The sequence below is a fragment of the Rhopalosiphum padi genome, chromosome 4 (genome assembly GCF_020882245.1).
Source record: "Rhopalosiphum padi isolate XX-2018 chromosome 4, ASM2088224v1, whole genome shotgun sequence".
Classification (NCBI taxonomy): Eukaryota; Metazoa; Arthropoda; class Insecta; order Hemiptera; family Aphididae; genus Rhopalosiphum; species Rhopalosiphum padi.
In genome coordinates this window covers 49,405,017-49,418,232 of record NC_083600.1, presented here as the reverse complement: position 1 = coordinate 49,418,232, position 13,216 = coordinate 49,405,017, and the positions used below count along the sequence as shown (strand labels likewise).

At 23.7% G+C, this 13,216-nt stretch overlaps 1 protein-coding gene across 3 annotated transcripts in view; it reads right to left on the bottom strand.

The window, feature by feature from the left end:
* The window catches only part of LOC132928571 (GTP-binding protein REM 1-like), a 91,183-nt gene that overhangs the window by 6,241 nt on the left and 71,726 nt on the right, over positions 1–13,216 (bottom strand). The window lies entirely within an intron of this gene.

The window sequence follows — 13,216 nt, the reverse complement described above, 5'->3', positions numbered from 1 at the left end:
TTTGACAATATTATTGCTTCTTAAATTAGTTATTTTTTGCATACTTGAGATTTAATTATACTGTTTATTTATCATCTACAAATATTATTAATGAACTTTAAAGTTTGTTTAAAAAAACAGAAGGTTTATTTTCATGATATTATTTCTTTCCTTATATTTTGCTAACTTTGATTTTTTGATGTGTTTATAAAGTCATTTTTATTAGTTAGATTTCTGAAATACATACTCATGTTGTTTAATAAATATTATATAAATTATAATAAGTAGACAGTCATATAGTCAATTATAATATTTAACTTGATTTACAGTTTATTAGTTTAAAAATATTTATTGTTTTGACTCATTATTAAAATTATTATGTATATGTTTATTTTGGTTAAAAATTATATAGGTAATTATAATTATTGATTGTTATATAGCTGAACATTAAATTAATTCTCATTAATACTATTTAAATGGCAGGTTTTCCTAAAATAGCTTTTCAATATTGTATGGGGTTCAAATAAGTATGATTATCGATTTAAATAAAATAACTACTTATAACTAACAGATAACTTTTCAAATCAAAAGTTTGAAAATTGACACAAGTTTTATCTAGACTATTATATTTATATACTTATATACCTATAATCTATGTACAATATACATATACCTAATATTATAGTATATGTATAAATTATCTACGTATAATATAATATAATTATATATAATCTCTTTATTTTTTAGATTAGTATAGCAATCAGACATTGGCTTTCATAAAATAGATTTAAATAGGAAGAAGTAGCCTAGTATGACATCACGTATTTATTATCAAAAAAATGAATTTAGCTAAAACACAAAAATATAAATTATAGCCTTAAAGGTTAGAAAACCTAAGTAGCATAAGCATTTGAAAACCATTATAATATGTGGATATTATATATTCAAAAAAAAGGACAAAAATAAGTCTCAAATTCAATTTAAAGTGAGTATAGTTGTATAGAGTTTAAATAAAGCATCAGCCAGAAAATATAAGAGTACACCATTAAAAATGAATCAAACTCACTTATCACTTATGTAATTTAATACTGAACATTAGATACAAGTAAAGTTATAAGTCTGAATACTGAATAGACTTTTCATAAATACGTAAGAGAAAATAAGAGGAGATTTATCGAGGACGTACATTACAGATACCACAGTAATATTTTTCGGTGAAATCTCAACTTCAACACTTTTCCGGTGTATGTTATATGGATTCAGAATTTTTTTATGGGGAGTGTGCAGGAAATATAAAATAGAGGTGTTAAGGGATTATTATTTTGCGTCAGAGACGTTGAAAATTCAATATATATCATACAATAAATAAAAAAATATGTTTATAAACATACATTTAAACAAATTGTTTTATATCCTTTTAGTATGAATACGAATACGAATACGATAATATATTTATATATATACCTACATAAAATTATGATATATTACTTGAGCTACAGTGAATATTACAATTTATACTTATATACTCGTCAAAAAGATTTTTCAAATAGATATTTAAAACATTTTTAAGTATATGTAATTTAGTTGTCTTTGAAAGATTTTTAAAAATGTGTTCAGGTACGTTTTATTTTGTTATGTTTGTATATCGGTATTTACATATGACGATTAAATATTTTGAAATTAAGTGGAGTGAAAGTCAATAGAAAATCCCCAAGCTTAACATAAAAGTATACTTAGAATTTTTTTTTTGTTTTTTATCATAAAAACAAAAATAAGAATTTCAAATCTATTTGCAACACAAAGCAGTTTTCATAGTAATCAAAATTTGAGTATGACTAGTAGATAGTTGAAGTTCAAAACCAAATAATATGAACAACAATTTCAAATCATATACATTTATTTTTATTTTTTATACTTATAGATTGATTCTAAGCAATTCAATGTGATTGGATTTGAAAATGATTTTTTCAAAATTTTTATTATTATATATTATATTATTTTCTTGTTTATATTTTTCCAAGTAGAAGGAACGTTAAAAAAGTTTCACGACGTAGTTCTTTTATATATCGTAAATCGTGTATTACTACGAAAACGTCTGATTTTGTATTTGCTTGAAAGTATCTACAAGTCTATGGATAAACTTCCAACAATTGTCAACAATTTATAAAGAAATATCAGGAATGGTTTAACAAAGATAAGTATGTTAAGAATCTTTTTTCCGAATGCTGCTATTCATCAGCGCTTTAAGATTGGATAACTTAATATCATTAAGTATACTATATACGTTCTAGGTGAAAAAAAGTGTAGGGACCGAGTGGCAGTATTGTGGCAAACAGTTCCCACCCTACCCGTTTCTTGTTTTTGGAAGGAAAAAATAAAAAGGTGAAAAAAGTGAAACAAGTGAATATCTGTTTGAATTATGGTACACCATACTTTAAAATTGTAATTGATAAGAAATAACTAACTTGTTAGTTATGTATTTTAACTGTCAAGATATATCTAAAAATTTGGTTTAAATTTTTTTTTCGAATTTGTAGGTGAAACGGGTATTCATCTACTTTATCTTGGAACCGTAATAAACTGATGACAAATCAGTTTCGCAAAAGTGAAGCACATGTAGATAAACAAGTTTTGATAACTTTCACTCAATAATAAACTGAACAAATTAACTATTAACTATCAACTAACTATATGTATTTGCTCTAATTCTCAGTTGATACTTAGCAAATAAAAATAAAAAAATAAGCTATTCACAAATACAAAAGTCTATAGGACTAATCTACGCGAAAATTAATAAAACAAATAACAACAACCACTTAGCCTGCTACTTAAGAGTTTTTCCTATAATTTATTCAGTAAACGTACGTCAATAGAACTTACAACAATGTTAAACTATTGGAGCACATTAGAACTTTCAATCCATTACAGCTTCCTGGCTCGTAGCAAACACCACAAAAATTTCTCATTAACAATCATGTAGAACATTAAAAATTCGTTTGCGTATCACGTATACGCACGTCTTATGTATAATATAGTATGAGCGTCGTCATTATCTTCGAACAAAAACGAAAGATCTCAAGCTGTAATATTTATTACTAATAACTTCAAGGGTATCCAAAAATATAATAAAAGCAATATTATAGTTTGTTTCCGTTTACAAATAATATATTTTATTCATTAGGGTTGAAATGTGACAGGGGAGATGAGTAGGTATAACAAGATTGACGGAATCGATTTTTACAGAAATAAGCGATGTTATATTTAGACCGCACGAAAGAAAATACACATGTTTTTTTAAGCAAAGTTATATTTGCTAAAAATTGTTTTTCAAGATGTTGGGACGAAGTCATTTTTTTGTTATCTTATGCAATCGTAAATTGGGCCTATGTATACCTTTAATAACATAATAATATAGTTCAAAGTAAATTAGTTTTTAATAATAGTTAAAAATTATTAAATAAAATAATTATTTATTCGATTACAATATAATTTTCAATTATAACTTAAAGAGCGATTAATGATTATATGATTTTCATACATATACCAACAATAATTGAAAATAAAAATGTTTTAAAACCGTATAAAAAGTGTCAAAATTGAACTTTATTTGCACAATCAGTCATTAAAGTTGAAACATGGATAATAAATAAAAATCCCTTTTTAAACGGCACGTTTACGTATAAATTCATCGTGTTATGTCCCTTTAACACACAGTTAGAGTCAAAACGAATAGTTTATTTTATATGTATGGACTACTGTTTTTTTTTAATAAATAAGCTAAATTTTTTTAGGAATGTAATCCTGTAAATACTCAAAGTTTTTTCAAAAACCGTTTATATTATCATTTATAATATTTTATTGTATTTGTGTTGGAATTGTGCAATAAATATAGTTTTGTGACTTCAATCATCATATTTTAGTATTTTTACACATATTACAGTGTTAAGGCAATAATTATAATTTTATGCTTGTGTAGTTTCAATAATTTCTCGATATCATGAGTTATTTGATAGAAGTCGTATATAATATGTGAATACACAGAATCAAAGTATTAGTTTTTATAAACCAAACTTATAAGAATATATTGTGACATTAAATATTTTATAAGATTAGTTACAAAACGTAAATGATATATTAAAAAAAAAACACATACGATATTTGAAAACTAATTGATTTTATTTTATTTTGCAAATAAATTATATATTATATAACATATAGGTATTTGAATTTGTAAAAAATGAATTATATTATATTCATTGGAAAAACACCACAATTGACATTACATAATTGTATAATTACAAGAATGAAATATTTGAAGACTTGTCTGTCAATTTGTACATTTTCATTTATAATATTAAAAGTCTGTTTCGTATTATTTTCTATGTAAAACATTTTTCATTACATTTTGTTAAGATTTATTCGGGATTGCATTTTGAATTTTTATTAATAATGCGTCCTAAAATAACAACATTTTAATATGCTTAAATTTATAATATTATGAATCTAAGAATAAATAGAACATTCATAGTATTGTTTTCTAAGGGCAATGGTTAAAAATATAATCTTCTCTTACTTTTTAAGAGTTTTTTTTTTAATTAACTTGATTGATGTTTTTTTAAAAAAAAATAATCAATCACTAATGTATTTAAAAATGTAATTAAAACTAAATTAAAAAAATTTAATTATCCCGACGTCACTGTAGATCAAGGCATTATGATGACGATCAAATTCTTTTATCGTTCATTAAAAACTGACTAAAAGAATGTTCCTGAGTTTCGCTGGACATTAGTTTTGTGACGTTGACATTTTTTACATAGTCAAAATTACTTTTACTTTTATCATGTTTTCGTTTACTTAGAAAAGTCTTCCTCTTTCTCAAATTGTCAGATGCAATTAAAAAAAACCAAAACTAATGGGAGTTTGTTCCTATATTCAATTCCCATCGAATAATTCATTTTGCAGTAAAAAGGTATCAAATAATATTATAAACTAGCCATTCTGCGTCCGCCCGAATATGGGTTTATACATTTTCAATAGTAGGCATATAGGTATATAGGTATAGTAAACCTATAGTGTAGTATTTTAATGCCAATATACAGCTTTATTTAACTGCTCTCCCATGGAACGAAACAATTTTAAATGCCCAATTACCATTTCGTATAATTATGCAATTTAAATAACTTAAATATTTAAAAATAAATATTGTTTTTATTCATTGAGTTTAGTTGGTACAGATATTATAATATAATAATAAATAGCACAAGCAAATTTATGGTATATAAGTTACAGAATAATCGGTCTATATATTTAAAAAAATGTCCTAATTAAAAATAACTATTAAAAAATATCTCATATAAATAACAATCCTACGGGAGTAATATTTTAACTGAAAACAATCTCCAATATGAGAATTAATAATGCATATTATATAGGGAAACACTATAATGTCAAAGGCTTTGAGGATTAGATCTAAAATTATTATTGGGGTCAATTCGATTAAATTGGTATTGTGAAATTCGTTATATGATAATATAAATACATTAACTTAAATCTCATATGGTGTTGATGAATATTGTGCTTTACATATGATGGCTTGATTTATTTGGTGGCATACCTGCCAAAGTAGTAAGCCAGGCGGTCGCACAACTAACAATAATATGTTCACTGTTCATTGATTTATTATATTAAAAAAATAATAATCTAGACGTTATTATAAAATAATTGATTGTTATTTTTATATAAATGAATTATACTTTTGAATATAAAATAAAATATCTCCTTTTAATTAACCAGTAGTTACTTTGCGGACAAAAGATATGACAAATTATTATAAATATATGCATTATGTACACGTTAACTCAATAATTAACAAACAAATTAATTTCTTATTTAGTGTGACCTATTTAAGATAAATCTCGTATCAAATTGAATGACAAATAATGTAATTAATAACCTACATATATTTATTAATAATAATGGTAAAATGTTAACAATCATTTAAAACCAATGATTATTCAAATAATGAAATAGGTAATAAAAATAGTGATCAGGTAAGCAAAAAAAAAAGAATAGAATAGTTAATGATGGTTTTCAATTATTGTGTACATTCTAAAAAATATTTATTTTTATAATTTAAAGATAAACTGATGTTGATAATATTTTAGTTGTAATTATTATACTTTAGATTCTGAGCAGAGTGATGGATGTATCGATTATACAACGATGAGTTTTTTTTTTGTACGAGTACAAAATAAGTAGTCGATGAAATGCTTCAATTTTCAAAAATGGAGGTAGTTTTGAATTATAAATTGAATCTTTTGTACTTAAAAGGAGTTTCAGTAATAATTTTCGATAATTTTCTCTTTTTTATAATCGAAAAAAAAAAAAAAAATAAATTACGGGAATATCGGGAATTTTTACGCATATCTAATTTTTAACAAAATCGATTTTATTTTTTTGGTGTAAATTGAAAACGAATAACTGTAGATACTTGAAATTTTCACCAAATGATTGTATTATCATTTCCTATTTACGAAGAAAAAATATTTTGATTATTTTTAAGCTATTTATATATGTATAAGAATTTTTCAATTTTTTTTAGTTTTTTTTCCTAGAAATGTCAATTAAAAATTATTTACTGAGTATACATGCTTGAAAATTTCAAACAGAGCTCCTCATTAATAGTTTATCTCACAATTAATAATTATCAAAAATTTATAGACATCATATATTTTTATAGGCGTTTGAAGTTAGAATTTTAACTAAACTCGTTAAAATCTCAAAAATTATTAAATTATTTTGTAGGTAGAAATTTATAAAAATTTTGTTTACATACCTAAGATTTTACAATGTAATACAAGATTTTTTTGTAAGTTTAAAAAAAATATATCTACCTACTAAAGTAAAATAAATGGTTTCAATAGCAGATAGCTATAAAAAAAAAAAACATATTACGAAATATAGTTGGTGATAATATTATATAGATTATAGACTAAGTAAGGATTCCGACCGTCTCCGCCCAGAATCGTTTTTCGTATACAAACTACAAAGATATATCATTGAATTCAAACTTAACACACCCGTGTATGTTTTTTACACTTAATAAAGACATGAGTTTTATAATGGTATCGATGATGTTAATATGTCTGTGTATAATAATAAGTAATAACCATTTCTCAAAAAAAAAAAAAATAGTGGGTTGTGACTTATTGATATAACTATATTAGTATTATAGAACTTAATATTTTAATATATTATATTTTATCATTGGAATTGTGCATTTGTGTAGGCATATACAACACAATATTTTGATGGCATATAACTACGAAATATCAACATGAAATTTTACATTTAAAAAGGCGTACCATCTTATAATATTCCTTTAATTGTTTATTAGTATTTTATTGAATATTCTTACGAGAATACTATGATTTTTGTTATAATAATTATTCAAAGTACTTAATTTTTAATTTTAAAGTAGGTACTATTGGATATTTTTGAAGTTTTTTTATAACCAGAAGAAAGATTTATAAACCGCTTGGCACGTATAGTCTAAAAAGCTTTTTCTGATGATTGAATAATATATAATATGTTCGAATTGCTAATACGAATTAATTATTCTTATAGCCCCCGTGGACGCGTTTTAGTAACTATTAAACCGAAATACACAATGTTCTTGCAGGGTATAGCACTGACAGCCTGTCATCATTTTTGTTCATTATTTATATACTTTGAGCTTATTACTATTGAGCATTAATGGAGCAATTCTATTATTTTTGAGTGATGTAGCTGTAATGATTAAATATTTATTTCGATTCGTGTGGATAATTAAATTGAATAGAATCTACAGTCATTCAATTTTGACATTGTAAAATTATGTAAACAGAATACAATTTTACTAGAAAAGTAAAAATTTGTAAACCATAAAAAAAATGGTATGCAGTATGCACTAATATAATAGTATCATATTACGGAATAGTACACAGTAAGTGCGTTATTACTTTATGGATTGTAGAATTTAAAAAAAAAACAAAATTTTACTATTAATATTTGCTGGTTAAAATATAAAATAGGTGTGGATTATGAACTATCAACTCAAAAATGTATTCCGATTTTTGGTGACCATTGTTACACAAGTATTTATATAATAGGTATATTCATGTGGGAAAAAAAATACAGCCTACACATGTTACTTGATAATTATTATTAAAACGCTACAGAAAGGTTAGAGATAAAAGTCACACCCTCTACATATATATTACATTATTAATTCATAGGTAGTTCTGAAATGAAAAAAAAATTCTAACTTATGATCATGCGATATTGCGATCTAATTAGGTAATTGGGTGTTGGAATGAATACTGTTTGATAGATAATTGGTTTGCACAACAATAACGTGTTCGAGCAGGTTTTTCGTTCTGATAATGTATTTTCATATTAAAAACTTTATCACGTGTACAAAATTGTTATTTTTATTATTATTATTAAGTCAAGTAATTATGATAGTTATAGTATTTTAATATAATATACGATTTTATAAAATTTATGATATGACCTTAATGTCTATAGTACCGTAATTATATAAGTATAGGATTAGTGATGAAAACGGAATAACTGCATATTATGAAGGAAAGTGTACAAATTATTATCTTAAAACATTAATCTGCGAAAATACACCATTATACATGGTATAATATTATAAATAAATATAATTATAATTATATTATATTATTATTATTATTATATTATATTATTATTAATATTATAATATTATGTTTCAATAAATATCCATAAATATAAAGTGGATTAATATGTTAATATTAAAAAAAAACAATCCACAAATGATGAATACATGAAACTATTTTTAGTTTTTATTTAATTAAAATATATTTTAGATTCCGAGTGGGCGACAAATGCGTATTGATTGTTGAGTGTTGTGAATGGTGTTTTTTCTGTGTACTAGGTATAGATGATTTATAGTAGAAAAAATGCTTCAAATTTCAATTTCAACATTTTTTTTTGATAGGAAAGTGATTGTAATTGATATCTTAACATATTGGTATTTTTATAAAGTCAAAATAAAAGATTCCCATTAAACCTACTTTTCAAAATAATTAGGAAAAAATAAATTAATGAAAAACTTAAGTTTTTACATAAATATAATTTTAGTTAAAATGTATTTTAATATTTTGTTGTAATTCAAGTAACAATAGGTACTTGAAAGTTTCAACAATTTTTCACTAAACATTAACATAACAATTTTAATTTTTAAAAGGTAATGGGTACTGATCTGTTGTACATAAAGTATACAGTAGGTCATTGTAATAAATGTATTAAATTTTAATTTTATGATATATCATTTATATACGAAAAATGATTCTGAGTGGAAACTGCCTGTTAGCTCTTATCATTAAGTTTATTAAGTTAAGTTAAGGGAATGTACTTTACTTTTAGTATTACGGTAAGTTGATTTATTTTTTTCAGAAAACATTACAATTATTAGATTATTAGTATTTAATTATTATGATAATTTATATTTATATACCATATTATACTTATTAAAGTATTGGTATTCAATTTTAAGTTAATAATACCTTACTGTAAATATTTTAAATATTGTAAAACAGTGTGAATAAGTTTCATAGTATAAATTGATAATACCTTAAAGTTAATCTACATAAAATGAAAAAATATCATTGTATTTAGTAAAATGTATAGTATACCTTTATAAAGTTTTAAGTCCTTAAGAATAATGTTTTTAAATTATAACAAAATAATTAACACCGTTATTCATTATTAAAATGTATAATTTTGTTTAAATTTAACTAAAAATATATATTAAAAAATTTTATTTGTATTTTTTAAGGTTTTTTAACTACAGTATGAACTATTTTTTGAGGAAAATGTATTAGATTTTCAAACCTTTGCTATAAAAATTGAAAATTTTATAAACATTTTACTACAAAATACTTGTATTTTGTAAATTATTGTCATTTTGATGGATTTTTTAAAACATTGTACTTTACGAGTAAATACATAAAAAAATTATGCCTATATATTTTTATAATTTTTAAATAAATATAAAAACAACATGTATGAAATCTTGAGATCCATTTTCAAGAATTTGAACTCGACTCGGCGAATATTTTTATCAACAATTATAGAAAAAAAACTAAAAAAACATCGACAATTTCAATTGCCTAGAAATAGTTTAAAAAGAGTCAAAATATTTTGAAAATTATACCATAATATATGGAAAATTATTTGATGAAAATTTTAAATATTTGCGGTTATTTGTTATTGAATTAAAATAAAAATCAGAAATTGTTTGAAGAGAATATATTATTATATGGGAATATCCATTGTCGTAAGAATTTTTTTATAAAAATCTTAAGTTTGAATTTATTTTAGACGAAATTAAGTATTTAAGTAATTTTATTTCAATTAAAAAATAATTTTTTGTGGAATTTGAAACTTCTACATTTATTATTATGTTTGATATGCCTCATGACATTTTAAAAACAGTTGAATTTATTTTATGCTATTGCCTATTTATTTCATAATACAGATTTTTCATACTACTCTACGGTAAATTGATAAACTTATTGACTTAAAAGTTGATAAAAAATAATATATATATAAATAATATAATAATAATTAAATGTTAATAATATGATTAATGTAATGTTTTCTTCGGAAAATATTAATTAAATCTATCGTATTATTAATAGTAAATTATATTAATAAAACGTATTCACTCAGAACCGTTTTTCTTATGTAATAATTTATAATTAAAGTCAAATAGCATATAATTTGCAGTGATATTCTCGATGATAAGGTACACTAGACACCTATTCTGCATATTGTGTACACAATGAAAACAACATGATTTAATTTTAAGTTTTAGTGGACGTTTGTATTTTATTGTCCATCAGATACGTTTTTGCCAAGATGTATAAACTTTTGCAAAAGTTTGAAATATATTTCAGTTATATACTACTGTAACTAATAATTTTATCGATAGTAATACAATAAAATACATGACGATATAGCTTTTAATAAAAACATTCGAATGTATTTGTATATTTCACAGTAGTTGTTAATAAATTAGCATAATGTCTTATATAAATTATAATGGTTATTATAGTTTGGATGAAATGAAAAATGGTCTTTACCATTCGTCATAAAAGTCATCAAATTCTGTTCAAGAGTTTTTTGTTCGGGGGGGGGGGGGGGTGAAAAATAGGACGCAAATTTATAATTTATTTGAAACTGAAGCTGGTGCCGATCGTTGACGGTGGAATTGATCTTTATGACTGATATAGATGTAGATTGTAGGTCTTGTCATCGGTTCGACAGGTAACAAATTATCGGTTTGAATGAATACTTTGTATCTATGTCATATTAGGGCGGGGGTGGAGAAGAGGTTTGATGACTTGGAAATACGAATTCGACGATCTATATATGAGTAAGTCCTACTCAATCGGTGGCGCGTGACGGTAGCGGTTATGGTGTTGGTGAACAACGTTGCACGCAATAGAAATGCTTTCGATATTGAGAATTGAATCGGTGTGAGCCATAAACTATGTAGGTAGTTGTACGGCAATTGCAAACGCGTGACGTTTTCAAAGAGAAACCATATTTATTAAAACTCCAAGCGAATGACCCTCCCCCCTTTGCGTTAACAATGTGTATGAATGACATCGACATCTACTACTTCCTTGGTAGTTTTCTATTCAGTTTTTTATTGCCATTTTCTGAATACACATTATGTAAAACTCAAAAGTATTGAACTAAGTAGTTATAATTTATATTTGGTACCTACAACTTAAAGAGGAAGTGATTTACCTTCGAAATTGAAGAGTTTAGGTTGATGGGCTTGAACGTGAAATATTATACTTTCGGTGCTAATATATACAAGATTCAATAACTACGATTTGGTTTCAAAAAATTAACAAAACGCGTAATGGATCCAAATTTTGCTACAAAATATATATATAATATGTACCTACATTAAATACTATATTGTAATTTTTTATCAAATTGACTAAAGAGCAATTGTAAATTAAATTAAAATATTGATTTAAGTTTTAAAATTATAAATATAATCTATATAAATGTTGAATTATATAGTTTTTAAATCAGATACCAATACACATCTATAATTATAGGAATAAACTATTATAATTATTTTATATGATGTGGGTGTGTAATAAATACATTTATTTCTAAGATTTTACGATTAGGTACTCGGTTATTAAAAAAAAACTATAACAAGTTTAGTTAATTCATTTTATATCCAAATAAAAGTTAAAAATGATTAACCAATTGTAATTAGTTACTTATATTATGATAATATTACTTAAAAAATCAAATTAACTGTGTAGAGAAATAATAGTAATTGAAGTTCTTTTTTTAATAACTACCGAATTGTTTTTATATAATTAAAAAGTAATATTAGGTATAAGGTAAATTTATTATGTAAAAGGCCGTAAAATATTTAGTTTCAGTATCTTATTTTAAAATTTGTCTTGTGAAACGGACCAATATATTTTTATTCGTTCACTTCATTTTTTCAGCCTATCGATATTATTAAACTTAAACTTAATTCCCCAGAGCTGAAATTATCCTGTTCTGGAATTACGAATTTTGTACAGATTAGTGTTGCTAGTTGCTAAATGTTTTAAAACTACCTAATGTTGTGATAGTATATATTATTATTGTTATATGGAGTTACACTCATTTTTTGTTTTTTTTTATAACAATAATAAAAACTTAAAGGGAACCTTGTATTAATTTTTACATATTTTCTTCGGCAATTATTGAACAAAAATTAAACTAAATTGAAAATAAACTGCAGGTTTTGTATGAAATTCTCGTTTTTCTTTTCTTTTATTTTTTCGTTTTTCCCTTGTAATTATAAGGAAAATACTGGGAATTTAGGAAAAATCATATGAAATGAAAATCTAAGTATTTTTACTGTTCCCAAAGATGACAACAGATTAAAAAAGCATTCATCATTATAAAATGTATACATATATATTCATCGATGTGAAATTGTTCGAAATCTAAAATATATAAAATTATAATGTTATGCAAGGATAATTTATCTTATTTGTTGATAATTTTGAGACGCCTATTCTTGGTCTACCTAAAAATTATCAAAATTTTATTTAAAATAACTTCTTCTAGACTGTTTTCATTATCTATATTTTTTACACAGTACTTCTAGATTATC